This window comes from Sturnus vulgaris, chromosome 1 (assembly GCF_052056855.1).
Source record: "Sturnus vulgaris isolate bStuVul1 chromosome 1, bStuVul1.hap1, whole genome shotgun sequence".
Classification (NCBI taxonomy): domain Eukaryota; kingdom Metazoa; phylum Chordata; class Aves; order Passeriformes; family Sturnidae; genus Sturnus; species Sturnus vulgaris.
This window is the reverse complement of record NC_142243.1, coordinates 84,054,285-84,074,431: the sequence shown is the minus strand read 5'-3', so window position 1 is coordinate 84,074,431 and position 20,147 is coordinate 84,054,285.

The following is a 20,147-nucleotide window of genomic DNA, read 5'->3' as shown; positions in this document are numbered from 1 at the left end:
TAACCTTAATTGCCAAGATTCTGCCTGGATCTTTTCTCATGAACAGTTCTTCATCAGCCTCATTTCCCATTTTAGTCTTACACCACTTTTTAAGACCTTTTGCTTTTGCTCGGTTTAAAAACCGCAGTTTTTCATTGTGTATTTTTTTTTCCATGTGGTTATTTATGGAGCAGCTTACATCTCTCTTACACATCCAATTTGCATTCTTTTGCTTTTCCCCACTTTTTTACATTCTTTACATCACTACTTCTGCTACCTTCCCTTCAGAGAATAATTCCCCAAGGAATTGTTGAGCCTGCTTGATACTTCGGAATAAAATGCTGTGTTTCGAAAATAAAACAAGCTTTGTGTTCATGATTGCTTGTAGGAAACTATAATTTGGAGTATATAAAATTATCAAATTAACATAATGATGCTAAAATATATTTTTATTATAATATTATCATTGAAAAAGTTAATGTTTGGCTCCAAACCATGTAGTTTCCATTCTTTACTTAAATGACAGAAATGGAAATGTTTTAGATTAAAAAAACCTCTTTGTAGAATTTAATGTGTTTTTAGAGAAATCAGGCTTGTGAAGGAGAAAGGAATAAAATTCATTGGAAAACAGTCTCAATACAGCCTAAAAATGCAAATATTTAGAGTGTTTCCATGAATAGAGGCATGATGTTGTTGTAACAGCATTGCAGTGGTGGAAAGGCTGGCTTCAAGTCTGTCTTGGCAAATATGTAATTGAACTCAGGGCAGATCTCCTTATGAAGGTTAGAAAAATATTTAGGCTACAACTTCTGTTCTTTATTTTTCCTTAAATCTACATTTCTTCTAAGCCTCACAATGTTTAATGAGAATTTGGAGGACAAAGATACTTTTCTCCACGTATTAATTTTATTTCTAAATTTGAGAGGTCATTACTTTGCCTCTGTTTTGTTTAGTGCAACAGCACTTTTATTTTTCATTAATGCTTTTGTGTTCTACAGTACAAGAAATAAGAAGACCTTTAGGGTTTCTAACTTTAGATTGTATATCATAGATTCTTATATTTGTCAAAAGAACAGCACATATAATTCTGAAAGACGTGAACTACATGGTCAGTGAGCATAGTCTAATCGACCCCCCTTCATGAGAAGTACCTAGAAAGTATCCGAATAAGATTGCTGAAACAGAAAATCAAGCTTCCAAGTAGAAGTTAAGTCTCTTAATCTCTAAAATGTTAATTTGTACTTAAAGAATCCCTGAAGGAGAATATATAACAGATCTTATCGAATCCTAAAACTCCTGGGAAACAGTCTATTTCAACTGCCCAATAAAGCATGGCAATAACACATCCTTTTCTTTTGATAGATGTTCTCCTCTCTTCTTTGTACACAGTGGGACAGATAATATTGTCTCATGATTCCTTCCCACTCCTACCTCTACAGAGCTTTCTAAGTTGTTTGGGGCTTTTTATAAATGAAGTGCCATTCCAAACTTGTTTCTTCTTTAAAGACTGATGTCATAATCAGAAGTCCAAGAAATCCTCACTGTATAGTGGACAGCAATTTTATTGAACTAATTTGTTAAATGTTGCATCTCTCCAGCCCTTCTATAATTCTGATTTCCCTTGCTGACTGCCTTCACCACAAAGTACTCTTTGACTCTGCTTGAAATTTAATATCCAAACGTTTTAACTGCCACCATTACGTCTTTTTGCTTTGCCATAAAACAGGAGGTCTAAAAACAACTGTTACCTGTTTACATCCATCTAATTCTCCTGAGTTTTCTGTTAAATCCACCAGTAAAAGCTCCATCCCTTTGGAATTCAGCTGTATAGCATTGCTTTCCAGTTCAGGATCTACTTTATCTTTTCATGTTCACAGCCTATTCTCCATATGTGATAGTGCATTCGTTTTCCATTCAGTTTTGGTGTAGTTAAAAGCTTCATCTTTTATTACCATTTGCCATTTCTCCTCTTGTTGGAAAAGCTTTTGTCATTGCCCTTTAATAAACCATTTCTCAAGGAAAGATTGACGCTTGAATCCTACCTGTAAAATAATCTCAGATATTCAGCAGACCTAAGTACAATAGAACAATAAATCTAGTTTGGTAGTGGCAGCAAACACATATTAAAATTAGGAGTTTTCAGGTGATGCAGGACGAATAATAAAAAAAAAAAAAAAAAAAAAAAATGAAACAAAACCCAAACCTAAGGTGTGCGGGGCAAAGAAGCTGCCAGCATCTTGAACTACTGAAATGGCAGAAAGTAAATCATGAGGTGAGCCCACATGGTTTGGAGGCCACCCTGATGTCAGGGAAATATCTTCAAAGTCTTAGTCTAATACTGAAACCTAAGAGGCAAAACTTACTACTACCATGAGTTATATAGACTAAATGGTCTAATGCCATTCATCACATCTTTTCTGATGCCCTACTTCTGGGATCAATAGCTGGGATCAATACTTAACACTTCTGCAAAAGTGAAAGTAACAAACACCATTTATTTGTTTAGTTATGAATGGAGACAAGGGGGAGCTTTTGCTCTTGCTGGTAATCACTGAATCCATGAATCTTTCATGGTTTCATGGTTTGATTCCTCTATCTTATCATCAACAAACACCATTAACACAACATGAGCAGATCTATTGTTTTCACTTTATAGAAGCTTTGGGCTATCTCTTGCTATTTGTGTTTTATTAGCTAATAAAACTGTACCTCTTCTGAAAAACTTTCAAAGTCTAACATTGGCCACGTTTAAGAAGATCTCTTAATCCAGCATGTGGCAGCCTAACCTAATACCCTTGGATAGAAATGCTAATTTGGTTTTCAGCAGAAAGTACCATGTCATAAGCTACAGTTGCTCCAAGGTTCCAGTTCAGTACTTGTACTAACTTGTAAGGTATTCACTACTGTGGTAAGCCTGGCTCAGTGGTACCTGGGAACACCTGAACATTCAGGAAGGAATATAAGTAACTGATTCAAAATGGCCTTGAAGTTGTAACGTTTTTCAGTAATGTTCTAATTGAATGAGAAATTAGCGTGTTGTGAAAGTAATGGGTTCCAAAATATGAATATCTGGTCATGTTTCCTAAGCCCATCCTTTCCAGAACAGTAGATCCTGAGCTATCTCATTAGTACAGACCTGTCTTTCCAGTAACCTTGCATTTAGGTGCTTTCCTCAGTCCAGCTACCAGTTATTAGGGTGTGTGTGATTTAAGAAGATGGTCTCCACTATATTTTAGACCTTCAGATATGCAAAACAAAATCTAGAAAAGAATCTTGTGTAAGGTAAGTAAATTATACTAAGTATAAAGCTTCCAGTTTTACCCAGGAACCTACAGTAAGCTACTGTCAGAAAGAAGGGAAAAAAGATAGAGTATTAGTGTTGCTACTAGTTTTATTTTTGGTTTAGTAAGCTACAATAAAATGTAAATCAAAATAATACTAATAAATAAAGAAAAACTAATAAATCAATAATACTAATAAGAGTAAGGGCTAATATTATTTTTGTACCACTGCATATCTTCGATAGTCTAACATGCATTAATAATGTAAGAGTTAAGAAGTGATAGGAAAAAAATAATTTGAGGTTCATATTGTATAAAAAGCATCTTTGAGGAATTGATTTGATACTCTGCTCTAAAAGTAGTTTTGATACCTGTGCACTCTGGAGTCCAATGCTAAACTTAAGAATATAAGCTTATATTGCAAATAAGAAATAGCAATAAATAATTTTATTTATTTGGAAAAACCTGATTTCAATATCTAGAACTTGTGTCTTCATTTTTACTGTTGTGCTTTCTTGATTTCATGGGATATGTTGTATATGCAATATTTCCCATAAACTCATTTGGTTTATTTATTTTTTCTCTTCCCTGTTAAGGAACCAGCTACAGGTAAAATAGCAAATGGCAGAGGGGTGGTAAATGTCATCAGCTGTATGGAATGTCTGGGAAGAATAACTAAATAGGCTTTAAGCCAAAAATTTGAAACAAAAATTAAGATTATTGAACAGGTTTATGAACTCACTAGTGGCATTGACAAACACAGAATCATAGAATATCCTATGTTGGAAAAGACTTAAAAGGACCATTGACTCCAGCTCCTAGACTTGCACAGGACAATGCTGAGAATCACAGACTCTGTGCCTGACTAAGCTGGTTTCAGAAATGATTGAGCAGGCTTTCTTTCTGTGAAGCATGTGGAGAAGATTATTAAATGTGTGGTAACTAGACCAGAGAGTTAAAAAACTATTGCAAAACTGGGCTATTCCTCCAAGAAAGCACCATAAAATTGTACCTACTACCTTTCACTATTCAGTTGCTAACCTTCTAGCAATTTTTTTACTGTCTGGGAGATGATCAAGATTATATAAAGCTTTTGCTTTCCATTTGAGACAAACAATGAACTCTCATTACCCTCAGTAATTTACCAAATTTAATTTCAAATACTTTTTCCTTTTCCTCACATAAGTTCCTTTGAGGTAAAGGAATTTGCAAATCCAGGGAGACACATTTACAAGTCTCAGAAAAGATGAAACTGTCTACCACTTGAAAAACTGTTCTCCACAAATTTTCGAGACAAGGCCTTTCAGGTACAAATTTTATGATGTAAAAATATCTTTTGCAGTGTGCTGACGTAGAGCATGTCTAGAGTGAAAAGGAGTTCCATTCCTTCCAACTCATTCAGGATTTATGATGCAGCTCTGATTTTCCCAAGAGAATTTTACTGTTTGTTTTGTTGCAGTTAAGAGGGGATTCTAAAGAGGAGAAAATTTAATTGGAAATATTTCTTAAAATTGGAAAAATTACCATCAGAATGTCTAGAAAGGAAATTTTTCTTCCCCCAACTTTTGTTGATACCTGAATTAATTAAAAAAAAAGATACACAGAGATGATTTAGCCATTTGTTGATATATGTTTTCAAGTCTTAATAACTACACAGTTCCCAATAGACTAAACAGAAAGAATACTGAGCGTGTAGCTTCCATTGAAATTTATTTTTAGATGCTAGGGATTTTGTCTATATCTTCCTCAGGAATCACAAATCATAAGTATCTATGACTTGATGAAGATAGTGGAAAGGATGATGACATAAAATATCAGTATATTGAAAAGGTGACCTAAGTTTACAAAGAAACCTTGAAACAGCAAACAAGCAAACAATGAAGAACAATAGTAATTTTGTCCCCAACTTGGACCTTACAAGACACCATCTCTATCACAGGAGGTTATTTTTAAAGGGAACATGAAAAGATTTTAAAAAATACTTTTTTCCTGAGCAAATATAGTAAAACTAACTAAAGAGAAACATGAACATCAGGCAAATGTTACACTGTTAAGCTGAATTTATTAAATGGTCCAAGTGACCACCTGTGTCAGGAAAAATCTTTAACTGAGAACTGAGAACTGCTCTATAGGTCTCTCCAATGACTTGACATTGTTGAATCTAGGGAAACTGCAACACTTGCTGCAGCCAGCCTCAGAGTCAGGCTCTAGACAGTGGCTTGGCACCAGTGTGAAGTTACCTCAGGCAATTTACTTCTACATGGTGCTGAATGGCCAAGCAATGATATTCCGCCAATTTTTACTACTGGGTGTCAACACAAATAGTATATGATTCCAAAATGCTAAGGCATCATTCTTTAGCCACTTGTTGATCTGTGGCCAGTATCTAGGCTCACCATAGTCTGTTCTTTCTTTTCTTGCACTGTTGGACCTGGTTCATTCTACCCAGGGATTGTGTCTATTGTTCTCTCAGTCACAACTCGTTATAATCCATTAATAAAAACATGAGGAAGGCAGGTACCCATGACAGCAGCTCTTACCTATTCAGACCTGACTCTGGGTGCCATCCAGAGGAAAAGGCTGTGACGTTTTCAGAGGTGCTCTGTTAGAGCATTTCAGCACAAGAATTTGGACTTTCCTTGGCTGTGTCGTCCAGGGTGACAGCAAAAACTTACTTCCCCACCTTCCATAATTAATAGGAATACTTTGTTCTGCAGATAGTGCACTGGGGAAAAAAAAACAGAAATCGAACACCAAAATCCACACCTGCATGTCCCACTAATAATACCCATCAAAACACCTGGATAAAATACTCTTCATCTAAAAAAATTTCAGTCACTTTGTAAAGTCTTAACAAAACAGGATGGAGAAACACACTTTATAAAAGGAAATCCTACCTTTTCCAGCTGTAATTAATAGGGAGGCAGTGAGGTGGGTTGCTGAACTCAGTGCAAAAGGCATGAGGCTTATGTTCCCAAGGGGGGGCCTGCAGCTGCTCTGGACCTCTGGTGGCTCAGCCTGGGCCTGGACACCATCTACTGAAGTACAGCAGCATTGTCAGGAACATGCTGATAAGACATTTGCTCAACAAGATTTTGCTTCTCTTTTGTTGTTCGTTAGGTTTTAGTGAGAAGACTAATTTTTCTTGGGCAGCAACTCAAAACCAGTTAAAAGATCCAATGCTATAAAACATTGAGGAAAACTAAGAGTAGAGCTTTGCTTTGTCCTGATTAGTAAAAAAGGCATTAAAAGTCTCAATCAGGTCACCCAGGGGTGGACCATGAGAGACCAGAAGAAGAAAAGTGTCCTTTGTTAGAGATTTTTAAATTGAAGTTTGTAGAAGAGGATACTGGGAACTGCATATTTTTACCTTACTGTGTTTAAATGTTTATCTGTGTATATATAATAAAAGATAAAACTTTTTCTGGAGAAAACCCTGTATGTTTTGCACTGAGTTACCTTCAGTTTGTTAGGCTGTGACATGAACACAAATACACAAACGCAAACATGGTGCAGGGTGAAAGTTGTATTTCTGTGTCCTTCTGGATGTTTGCTACTGATTGGGCTATACCTCTGTTATTCCAGGATGTAAGATTTTGCAACTAATATCCGGGAAAATCTCATTAGAGACAGATAGCAAATTCTGGATTAAGCAAACACAAGGACTGTAGGGATACTGCACTTCCACAGGTAGACCATAGCTGAAGATAGTTCAGAAAATTACAGGTGCTATGCAGGAATGAGGAGGAATCACAGCACTGGAGTTCAAGGGGCATTTAGAGAAGCTTTTGGGCAATGCTCTTAGGCAAAGGTTGGGTTTCTTGGGACTGACCTGTGCAGAGCCAGGAGTTAGACTTTGATGATACCTGTGGATCCCTTCCAACTCAGAATGTTCTATGATTCTGTGCCTCCTATAACTCTTGAAAAATGGTGATATTCCAAAATTCTGCTGTAGTTCCAATATTTAGAAAATGAAAGAAGAATTATCTGTATATCAATCAGCCTAAATTGATTCTTACAGAAAATGAGACTTAACGTAACTGATTCTCTGGCATCAATCTTCAGTTCAACCTATCCAATATTTTGAAGTCTATAGGTCGAAGTTCTTTGAGGCCAACAGATTTCTCTTAATTTCTCTTGTTCTTTACCATGTCTAAATGTGTATACAGAGGATAGGTAATAGGGATGTTGGATTTTTCAAAGAGAAACCAATTTCTTGCTGCAACTTGTTGAACAAAGATGTTTAACTAAACAAGTGAATCTTCATCTACATTTCTGAGGAAAAATAAAGCTACAAATTAATGCTAAAATAGGAGAAAGGGTCACCCCAACCAAGTAACAGCCTGGAATGCCTTGCCCGGAATCTAAGAGGGCTGTTTTCCCCCCTAGAGATTGTGCCTTAATGACATATTCTGTGTAAGGGATATAGATATTGCTAACACCCAATTCTAAAGCAGCTTGAAGAAGACAGATTCGGCTTTGTGATGGACAAGAATTTGCAAATGTCTTTGGTCAATGTGGTGAAGAGATACAAAGTAGACAAAGAGTAGAAGCTTTCCAATTAAGTGTAAACCAAGAAATTGTTTATGAGGTTGTTAAGACCCTATTATTTAGGGATGCTTCTGTCCAAATTAAGGTTCAAATGAATTCATATGCTTCAGTCAATAATATGGATTTTATTTAAAAATAAATGTGAGGTAGGGAAATTAAAAAGATGGGGAGAGGCAAAGAGAGGTCTTTTTTTTTTCTTGACAGGAACATGCAAAAGAGTAGAAATCATTGTCAGCCATCTAATTATATCAATTGCTGGTGTGAATCAATTGCTGATGATTGGTGAGACAATAATTTACAAATAAAATAAAATATTCTTGCAGAATTTTCTATAATTAAGAGATAGTAAGACAACATATTTCCAACACAGTCATATGCAGTGTAGTACAATGTGAACCAAGAATGCAAGCAGTCTTCCAGTATTCATGCTAAAATATAAAAAAAAATTGTGAGGATGTCAGAGGTAGCTCCCTTATCATGAACTCTGAATATAATTATGAAAAAAAAGAGAAAAATATTTCCTTGATTCTTTGAAAAGACAGATATAAAGTTGGTCTTATTTCTGTAAATGGCATTGTGTCAAAAACATAAAGAATTTGTCTCTCTCATACTTCTTTTTGCTTTTAAAAAATACTCAAAATTGTCAAGATTGAAAAGAAAGCACACCCCAGTGACACAGAAACTGTAAAACAAGTCTGAAAAGAGAGTAGGAGAACAATATATTCTCTAAATAAACATATGGAAAAGACACCCATCAAAAGCATGATCATTTCCAAGAGTGTGAAGTTGGAATTTAGATCACTACAGCCTTAAAATAAAGTATTTTTTATGTATTTCGGTTGCTCTTAATCTCAGTTCCTGCTTGAATCTGCTTTTGATGATTCATGTGCTTTTGTATCTCCGTAGACCCCTGCTTCACTATTGGCAAACAGGATTCAGAAGCTTCCACTGTCTGTTCCTGTTCCTGAATTTTTGAAGAACTAAAGCCACTTATGTTTTTGCCAGCATGAAAGTTGGCTCGATGCTGAGTTTGATCTTCAAGCTTTGGTGTTTGTTTTTGTGTTGTAAAGCAGTAGGAAACATGACTTGTTTAACACTCATCAGACAATTATGCAGTGAAGTCAACAGTCTAGAAACGTCAATCCAGGAATTCAAACTATAATTCTGCTCTTTATCCTCTACGCTATTGCCTCATGCACTCTGCTGTGCCATTCCATACTGCATATAATTTTCTGCCAAGAAAGTAGAAATAATTACATATAATCATGTTCTAAACACAGAACTCAGCTCCTGTTAGTAGTTTTGGTAAATATTCAGCTCTTACTGGTTCATAATCTGTGTCCTTTGAAAGATGTTTTTTAAACACTGGTGTGCTTCTGTTATGAGACTTATATGTTCACTAGATAGAGCTTGACTCTCGCCTAGTGAATCTGCCTTAACCTCAAAAATGAGTCTTTATTTACCAAGATAAAATAATATAAATTGCTCCAATAAAAGCAAAATAATTTAAATGTGAGATAGGAAGTCCCTAATAAATATCCTAAAACTCAATGTTTTGCTGAATCTCCTGGAAAGTAATGACCCAGGATCTCAAAGTACTTTTGGGAGAGGAGGAATTTAAACTTAGATCCTCTATGTGCTATCTTGTTTTTCAAATTAGTTTACTACTAGCATGTGGAAGATGGGCCAAAATATCTTCCAATGGGCTTGACCTGGATCTCTTCAATGCTGTTGTTGTATATGGGTGAATTCTGAGAAGGTACTTATCACATTTTATTATATTTTCTAACTAGTCAAATTAGACTGTTCTCTGTTTACTATATTATTTTTATGCATGCTCAAGTGTATTTTGCTCTTCTGTGAACTACTGTGATATCTAAGGAAAATGAGAGCACACTCCCTGTACTGAGCATTTAAAATTCCACCTTTTGAACATTTCACTCTATCTCTCATAGCCTTGGTTTCTTGCCAAAAAAACCAGGACATTTTGATTCCTGGAAACTACAACGATTAAAGTTTGGAGTCCTGGTAGAAACTAACTAGGTGAACCTAAACATCTTTAGGTGACAGGTGAACAGATTAAACACTCCAATGTCTGGAGCAAATGAAAGGTCACATTGAAATATGTCACACAGAAAGAATAATCTGAAAGGTTTTGTTCTCTTTCTTGGAGCACAGTAACAGGATATTCAATGGCGCAAAAAATTAACAAGCACCACTAATACTTTGCAAAATATAAATTTTGCAGGAAAGTATGGAGCTGAATAGATTTGATTTAAAATTAGATAGACGATAAAATACTTGTGAAATATTCTGCATTATTTAATAAAGGGAATCTCCATTAGAACTGTGAGGGTCTCAAGTGCTTGAACAGACCTTAATGGCCCTGACCTGTCTCACCTGGGGTCTTCACCCACCCCAGCACTGGGGTCTCCTATCCATGGGTTGAGAAGTCCCTTTTCAGTTGAGCATTTCACCTTGAGTCTCTGCCTGGGATACCTCATCAAAATACAAGTTGCCAGTTCAGTCACAGCTTATGCTTGCCCCTGCTTATGGTCCTTCTTGGTCCAGACTCTGACATGTCTGGATTTCTTCTTTTATGGAAGCATGTATAACTGAACTGATATCAACAACAAAACTACTTCACTTAAAGCTAGCCCTCTGGAAAGATCCGAAAGGGCTCTCTGTTAATGAGTTCTCAAAGACAACATGGATTTCCCTAAAATTAATATGGAAGACATATTTCAACTAATGTGGTTTAGATTGAAATGCAAAAAAATCCACTGCCTTGTTTTCTATAAAACTTATACAGAAAGACCAAACACTGTAAGATGTCACTCTTTTCAAATTAGTTTTTTAGTGATGGGTTTAATCAGAGCTCCTAGTGGCTTGCATGCAAAGAATATTTACAGATTTATAGCAGCACTGTAAATGTAAGAAGATGTTAAAGGTTATGGTGAAAGGGTAGAATGGGACAAAGAAGAAAAATATAGGATCTTCTAAAAGGAAGAAAGACAAGCAAAAGCACAAGAGACTTGAACTTCACTGAGGCACAAGACTTAATTTAGACAGATCTGCATTCATTAAAACAAAACAAACTTCTAGGAAAGCCCTGCCATGGGCCAGTATTTTCAATCACTGTATCTCCTAGCAAGACTTAATTTACTCTAGTATTGCTTGTTTTAATGTCACAGAAAAATAATGAGAACTCCCTGTAGACTGATTGCCTCGAGTAATTTACATTCTTTAATCCAATTCACTTTGTGCATTTTTTTCTTTTATTTCTATTACTCTTTTGTGAATATGAAGGTGCTTAAATGAAAGAAAAATTAGGTGCTCTTATCCTCTTTCAGAAAACTTCTCATTTGTAGCTTCCAGTGAAGCTGCAGTTCCTAGATCTATTAGTGCATAATTGAAATTCATTTATAAATTGACATTAGTGATTGTTTTATGAATTTTTTATACAAGTCACAATTCACTGTATCCCTTGGATAGTGTCTAAATGTACAATAAAATGTCAAAAATTTAATATACATTTTTACCTCAACTTTTCAGAAAGAACACTGAAGAGTAAGAAATTTGATTATGTCTTCTTTGATATATTTAGTAGCTATTATATGAGTTTCATAAAGCGTCTGTATTCACCCAGAACTATCATTGCATTAAATAAACAACCAAAAATTGAGAAAGAGACATCTCATGTATTCCAAGTAGATCTGTGTAATGATTGATCATAAAGTATTTCCTAAAATACAATAAAACTAAGCTTTCAATAAATCTTTTGGATATAAAATAATCAAATTAACTTATTGATTTTAACAGCATCAAATTTTCATTTCCCTTTCCATTAAAAATTAATAGTGTCTTTCATTCTGTTACAGAATTGATTCTTTGGTAATTAATATTCTTAATTTTTTTTTGTCTAATGCTATTTTTAAAACACAGACAAAGGATGAGATGAGGTGATAGTTCATTTTTCTTGAAGCTCCAACACGTCAAAATATGATTTCAGATAACAACTGAAATGGAAGATAAACTGAAGAAATTTTCCGTATGGCAATTCTGTAAAATGTTCTGCAAATATTAAAATATTTCCAGAGCAAAATTTGAACTGTACCTTTTCCTATTAGTTAGCTACTCCCAAGATAAATCCCCAGATACAATTTCACTTTTTTAGCTTATTTTCAAACATATTGCATACATTAAAAACACCTGTGCAGAGGATTACAGATTCACAAAACCACCTTTACCCTTTACTTCCTAAAGCAGAGATTCTAAACAGTGATTCAAAATTATAACTCTGTTGATAGAATTATAAGAATTATTCTCTCTCATCTTAAACAAACTTGTTAGGCAAAGAATTTTAAATTATTAAATATTAGTTGTTTATACTTTATTTACAGCATCTCCAAAATAAAAAATATTTCTACTGTTTTATTCTACTTGAGGTGAGGAATTTGAAGGGGAAGGTAATGTTTCCTTATGAGCCAGCAAGCACGTGAATATTGGAGCATCTTCACTGTAGACTGAAGCAGGCAGGAATGTAAAAGTAGTCCTCTGGGAGCCTGAAGCAAGATTTTTTTGAGTTCAAAGTATATTTGCCCATCTGACGCAGAGGGAATGTTCAAACTCAAGTCCCTGAGTTGTTAAAGAGGAGTAAAGTTTGTTATATGCACCTCAAGGACTATTGGTAGCTATTTCCACCCAAGAGCTTGGGCCACTCCTGTATGAAAATAGGAGATAATGTCTCTATTTCTTCCCCATGTAGGCTGGCATTTAATTTACCTTACACAACACTGCTGTATTTCTTATTGACAGGTTTATCTTCTAATTTTGACTGACTTGGGATACCTCTGATTCAATGCAGTGCAAGCCTAGGTACCAAGTTCATCTAACTGACCACAGAGAATTTATAAACACCTAAGATAATAATCCTTTAAACAGCATATCATAACTGAAGAGACACCATGATTATGTATATCAGGATGGGGCAAGAGAGAAATGGCAACATTTCCACGAGCAAAATTAACTTGAGACATAGACATTTTAGTGTCCAAGTCTGAAAATTATCAGTAATAATAGTGTATGTGAGGAAGTTAGATGACTAGTTTTATAATATGCTCACGCAGGCTCTGAGAATATCTGGCTTTTTAGTGTCTAAAATATGCACATATCAAAAATGAGAGAGTGCAATGAGAACACATTAAAAAATTTGATATTTAGAAATTATATTAAAGGTCTTTTAAAAGGTTTTAGGGGGTTTGTTATTTGTGGGGTTTTTGTTTACTAGGATAAGCAGCAGTTTTGACACTACCTCTAGTGACTTCTTTTAGTCATTGCAATCATATAATAGCAGCTCTTTTTGATTTATGGACAAATTACACATGAAATACAGTCTCACAGCATTTCAGAGACACATAGGAGTAAAAGAATGTTGAAAACAAAGTCCCTTATACACATCTGAAATTATTATTTCCCTCTCTCCTTTCCCTAAAAACTGGATAGAACACCTGGAAATTAAATTTAAGTGTAAACTCCCACTACTAAATTGGGCTGATCTCTTATCCAGAATCATAAAGCCAAATACTGTTCTACTGACTTCGCTGATTTCCTTTTGTAGTTTGAGCTTCACTTTCATCGGATTTTCACTAAAATAAAGTCCACAGAATAAAAATCTACACTACTTTGGTAGTGTCAAAGTAATTAGGTAAAAATAATTATTTTCCTTTTTTCATATTTATTGATTCATTTTCCTTTTAATATTCAATTGATTCATGTATCTTTTCATAGGTTCCTACAAGAGATGTATATTTAGTAGTGCTATTTATTCATAATCACTATGGTCAAGATTATATGTTTGGGGTTTTTTAATTTTGGGGTTTTGGGGGTTTTTTTGGTTTTGCTTTTTTGTTATTTTTTTATATATTCAGTAGCAGAGAAGAGGAACTATGAGATAATAAAAAAAAAAAAAAAGCAAGGATAAAGAAACATTTTTCACTGAAGTGATAAGCCTGCCACTAGAAAATGTAATAATGTAAAAATCTTACCTTTTGTCTCTCTCTTTCTTAATCAAATCCACTGTGTTCAGGTTTTACTATTATTCTTTACTATTATTCTTTTTCTTGTACAATATATTCATAAAAATACAGATTTTTTTTCATGAACAGAATACCCACACATGTACCTGTTACCTGTCTATAAAAAAACATATACTCTCTGTGCTTTGTCATGTTTTATCAACCTACATATGAAAATTTCATGGCGAACAGAAAGAATGCTAGTGGATGAAATATTTTCAAATTTAACTTCTCCAAATCAGAATAAATGTCTAAAACGGAGGTTAAAAAAAAAAAAAGAAAGAAATCAGCATTTTCATAAGGAGAGGAAAGTCCTGTCTATAAGGTAATGGATTGGCATATTGCTCAGGAATTCAGAAAAGGAACTAGAAAGAAAATTCATGTGACTTCAAAAGCTATTTGCTTCTCTTTGAACTTGATAGAAATTAATTCACATGGTATTTGAATGACTGCAAAAAAAAGTCTTGAACTTTTATTGGACTTTCTTTCTCAGATTTTGCAAGACATAATTCCAATATCTAAATAAAGCAAACATCTAGCTAATTTATAACCCCCGCCCAAACATAGAGCAAGTAAAATGCAGAATGATACAATTACAAAATGCACAAATATTAAACCTTCCATTCATTTTCCTAGGTATTCTATTGGCTTTATTGTAAGTAGTTTCATACATGTATCTTCATTTTATTAAATTTTCATGTGAATTTATAGTTTTACATATTATGCAAAAAAACAGGTGACAGAAAATGAAAACGGAAAATGAAAAACATTAAAAAACCAGAGTATTTGAAAAGCAAGTGGAAGAAAACAGAAAAATAATAGTACTCAGATCTGTCAGGAACAGTTTTTGACAAATAAGTTTAATTAATTTTTTACATTTCCGCTGGCCTTGTATGTCAAAGAGAAGCAATGGATGCCCAGTCTTGTCTTGAATACAATTTTTCATATTCAGGTAGTAAGTTTGAGAGCCATTTAATAGAAACTATAGTGCAGGTCTTTGGAACCATATTGAAAGATTTACTAGAGATTCAGAAAAGCAGAGGGATTGATGGGTTGGTTCTTAATCAGGTAATAGATAATTTCTTAAATAATCTGGCCAATAGAATAGAATTCTGGACTAAATTTGGATGATATCAAACTTTGGGACATTTTTTATGGGCTGAAATAGAAGGTTAGAAATCCACAATCTTAAAAAAATTGTATCAGAGATAGGTTCAAAACAAACAAGCAAACCAAAAACTCCCTTATTTCACTTGGGACAGCTACACCATATGAATGGAGGAATATTAAACTGTGCTCAGACTATAAAGTAAATGAACGACTGTGTAGCAGTTCTGCAGAAATTGATGCATGAATCAAAACCACAGTAATGCGTAAAACAGTACTATGTCTCATTTTGTTGCACGAATAGAAGAATAGGCAGTAATATTTGCTAACATTATCCTTCTGATGTACTCAACACGACTAAAATTTCTCCAAGGGCATTGCTTAGTGGCAAAGTTCAGAAAGATTTGGATAGATAGGGAGAGTCTAGAGCAGGAGAAAGGGAAGACCGACTTAATCACTTTTTTAGCAGTTTTACCAAGCAAAATGGAGTAGGTTTTTGGGTTTTTTTCCATTTTCTGTGAGGTATAGAACAAGAAAAACTGGATAAATTGCAGCCAGGATGTCTGGTTAGACACTAGAGAAATTTTTCTATCACTAAGGATAGCAAGAAATGTAATAAATTGCCTGGGGAGGCTGTGGATTTCTCTGTCATTAAAGCCTTTTAGAACAGATGGTGAGTATCTGACAGAAGTGATGTAGCAATGCCTGATTCTCTTTTGGGACAGAAGGATAGATTAAATGACCCCTTAAGGTTCTCTCAGCTTCTTCTGTCCTTTTTTCTTTTCAGGTCTAAAATATTTTACAGTACATTAAACTTTCCTATGCACTTTGATTACTGAAACTATTCTGTATAATCTCTAGGTTACTTGCCAGTATCACCTTGCCAGAGAGTGTTCTCTCTCTGAAGACAAAGAATTGGATATTTATTTTTTCCCAAAGGTATTAGATAGACTAAGGGATATGTAGGACTATGTCAGGTCAACTAACATTTCTCTATCAAACAACTTTTGGCACACTGAGCCCAAGGAAAGGAAGAATGTACACTTACTTTTAAATGCGTGCTGTAAGCAAGCTTTCAAAATTTGTGATGTTTCAGAAAGTGTATCAGTGTTATAATCCAGCATGAATGTTTGTAGGAAATATTTCAGTTGACCTTCCAGGATGAGAAGTGTTTGTGTACCTTTTTTCCCTGTTGTTTTCTGTTGTATTCATGTTAAGTCAAAGGAGAAAAGAATGAGTCTTCAAATACCAGTGCAAAATCCACTTAAATAGGAATTCAGCGAATGTATTCCAATTGAAAAATTGATTTCGAAGTAAAAGTAAGCTTTGGAGACAGAATAGTATATTTTGCATTAGTGAACATTGACTGAATCTTTAAGCAACTTATATTTCATCTTCTATGTTGGATGAACTCTGTTCAAATTTTTCCTGTTAATTTACTTCTTACTTGGTGCTTAACTCAAAATCTCCAAATGAAATTTTGGGTTGATATGTTACATTTCAAGGGAAATGTTGTGAAACGTGAGGTTTGTTAAATCTCCTTGTATTTTTTTATTAACATGGGGCAGAGAAATTTTGAATTGCAATGTATAAATATTGCAGTAGTTTACTGTTCACTGTTTCAGTAGGCAGAGAAAAAAAATAGTAATTTTCTAGGTAAAATTCATTTTACTTTTGGTGAGCAAACACAGTAATTGGACTAAGTTTTCCTATGATTAGAAAGTCTCAGAGACCAAGTATGTTTCTGACTACTACAGCCATTTTCCTTTTGCTGTCTTATTTTTCATATATAATTAACATGTCACTCAAAACTATTCAGATTAGATATATAGCAGTTTTCTTTTTTTTCTCTATATAGCTTGTAGTTTTTCTTTTTTTAAAATAAAATATTTCATTAACATTTTAATATTTCTGAGTTCTAAATTTCCTTAAAGTCCTCAATAGAAAGCCTAAATATGCTACTTAGTTTTCAAGATAAAGATAATTAAGTATAGCTTGACTGAACGTAATCAGAAGCCCAGTATGTAATTCTACTGGGAAAAAAAATAAATGCTGGCTATTTTGAATAGCAAGGAAAAGGTTTCTTCCAGAGCTTTCTTTATTGTATAAAAACAAACATATCCACTCTGTTACTATAGACACTCTTCAATGTTTTATTTGTACATTTCAATTTCATGTTCTACATACAACCACAGATGCAATAATGTTATATGGATCGTGATTAACAAGTCATGTATAATGAAAGACATCTTTTGGGCTGCCCTGCGTTCCCCTCAATTGGCATCTACTCTCTGTCCCAAAATTCAGTGAGTATACAGAGGTTTTGCAGAACACAGTGAATAGGCTGTTTCTAAAACACTATTACTTGTTTAAAAGGAAAGCCTAACCAGTGTGGGAAGATGACTGAGGGTAGAAAGATAAAGGTATGGAAGTTCTTGGGAAGCATGCAGCTGCTACTCCCCGTATGGAATGCAGTCAGTGTGTCTGACCTCCCCCACACAATACAGTCCAAGGAGGACTAAACTGATGGTGGAGCAGAGTGGAACCAACACGGCCAGGCTCTGCCAAAACCTTGCAGAGGAGACAACTCAGTGGTACTTGCCAGCTGATAAACCACGCAGCAGCTGAAAACCAAGGGAGGTGAAGGAAAATGTCCCCATCCCAAGGTTATTTCAGGTACTATCCTGAGATATCCATCCCCAAGATATGACCACCACTCACTAGTAACATGTATGACTAAAGTCATACAAGCCATACATACCCAAGCTCCACCTAAATGTAAAGAAATAGTGTAAAAGCAGGCTAAAAATGGGGAGAAGTGGGGGAAGATTCCAGCAAAATTTCTGGGATCAGTTGAGAGGCTGAACCTGTCTTCTCCCCCACAGAGATTCTTTTTGGGTAAAAAAATATGTTCTTTGCATGCTGAATGATTCTCTTTGGTCAGCTTTTATTGGGGAGTAGAGTTTGTTAGTATACTGCTTTGAATTAGTATTACTTTGAATATATATTTGCAGTCAGATATTATCACTGGCAATTCTTGGACTTTAAATTCTCACAATTTCTCTAATAACGAGTCTTACCCTGTAAAGTGTTAATGTGGGTATTTCAAGGGCGCTGGCAGTCACTGGCAGGGGATAAAGGTGTGGAGACCCAGGAGGGGTTTTTCTGTTTGGTATGTGACCCTGAACATGACATTTGAACTGCCCTCTAACCTAGTGGGACAGTTCACTGAAGGGTTTTTATAATGTTATACTGACAGTCTATTTGGCACAAGGGTCTTGGCTTTCCTGGGGTGCTGACAGACTGATCAAACACAAAGTGCTTGAGAAAATCTCTCCTTTTCGCAACACAGAGCCTAACAGAATAAAATATCAGGTAATTAAGAAGCAGGAAATGCAAATGACAGAGGATTCCTATAAATAAATAATATAACACTTTCGTATTAGAAAAAGGAAGTGTGATCTTTCTACATAACATTAAAAATTGTATTTTCAAATTCCTGCATCTGAATGCCACCATAAAGAGATCAGTCTGAAGAATATCATACTTATCCTATTATATCAACTGCATTTGCATCAAACAAATGTGCTTATAAAAATTCCTATTACAAGGGTAAAAAAAATTCCACATCTGGCAAAAATAAAAAGTAAGAATACCTATTTATAGATAGGGCCTTTGAATCAAGTGACTAATTATCCAAGTGAAATACATTGGTGGCTATGAGTACTGAGGGGAGAACACAGGCTGGAAGAGATTAGTAATTGAAATATGGCAAATTATACAGGACTTGCCAACCCATTGACAATAGAAGATGGAAAATTATTCAGTGTTTCAGGAGCTAGATACACGTTTCTGCCATGGGAATCTCCCCAGCCCATCCTGAAATATATGCATGCAGGGGTGGGAAAAGTAGTTTTTCCTGTGGCCTTATCTCCTCCTCTTGTAACATATCTATTGGCCTTGTGTGTTTTCTGGGAGGAATTTTTGATCCTCAGGACCTTGGCAAATTTTTGTCAAAATTTTATTTAAAATTCTAATCAGTCTCTTTTTAACATTTCAGCAACCATAAAATGTAGCTGCTGTCCTAAAATTTAGGATGACACTTGTAAAAGTATTTACGTCCTTGTCTACCTTAAGCTTGTTTGCATTTGCATTATAGCTGTACTACAGTGCAGCTACAATTCCATTGGAGCTACTCTACAATTATGCTCTTGAAATACACAGAGGATTCTATATTTCCAAGGTTCCAATTACAGCAGGGAAATCTCAGCCATCAAGCTTTCTTCAGTTCATGTAAGCACTTTCTATTGGTCCTGACAAGCCTGGGTGAAATGTACCCTGAGAAATCTCAGACTGATGAATTTGCCAGGTTTGATCTTCTGTTACAGTCATAAACACAGCACAGAGACAAATCTGTCTAACTCTTCACTGCAATGTACCTTCTCTACAATGTTAGATTAAATTAACCATACTTGTAACTAAATAATTTTCCAAAAAGCTTAGTCCTACAGTGAGGACACAGTGAACTATGGTTATGTTATGTTTGTCTCTAGTCTTTCTTATCATAATTTAGACAAGTCCCTATTTAGCCTAGAAGAAATTTTACATTATAGTACCTAGCAGGAAAAAGATGACCTCTGTATATCATACAATGTAAAATGCCATCCAATACCCTGAGCCGGGAGAATTTTTCAAGTGGCAAATCTCACTGGAGGAATTTTCAGGGGTTTAGAGAACTTTTTGAGAGTGACTACTATCAAAGACTTATATAGAGTAGTTTAGGTTGGAAAGGACCTTAAAGATAAGTTATTGCCAACCCCTCTGTCATGGGCCAGATTGCTTCCTTCTACTAGTCCAGATTGTTCCAAGTGCCATCCAACCTGGCCTTGAGCACTTTCAGGCATGGGTTGTCCATAACTTCTCTGGACAGCCTGTTCCAATTCCTCAGTACCCACACAGTAAAGAATTTCTTCTTAAGAAAGAAATCTTTTAAAGACTCCTTCCTTTTTAAAGTTGCTAACCCCTGTTGTATCACTAAATTATTCAATTCAACATGCAACAAGTAAAGAAATACTTGAGCTACTTGCTTTGGGTCAGATTCTCAAGTGGTTTAGAGTGATTAAACTATCAAAGTAAATAGGACTATGACAAT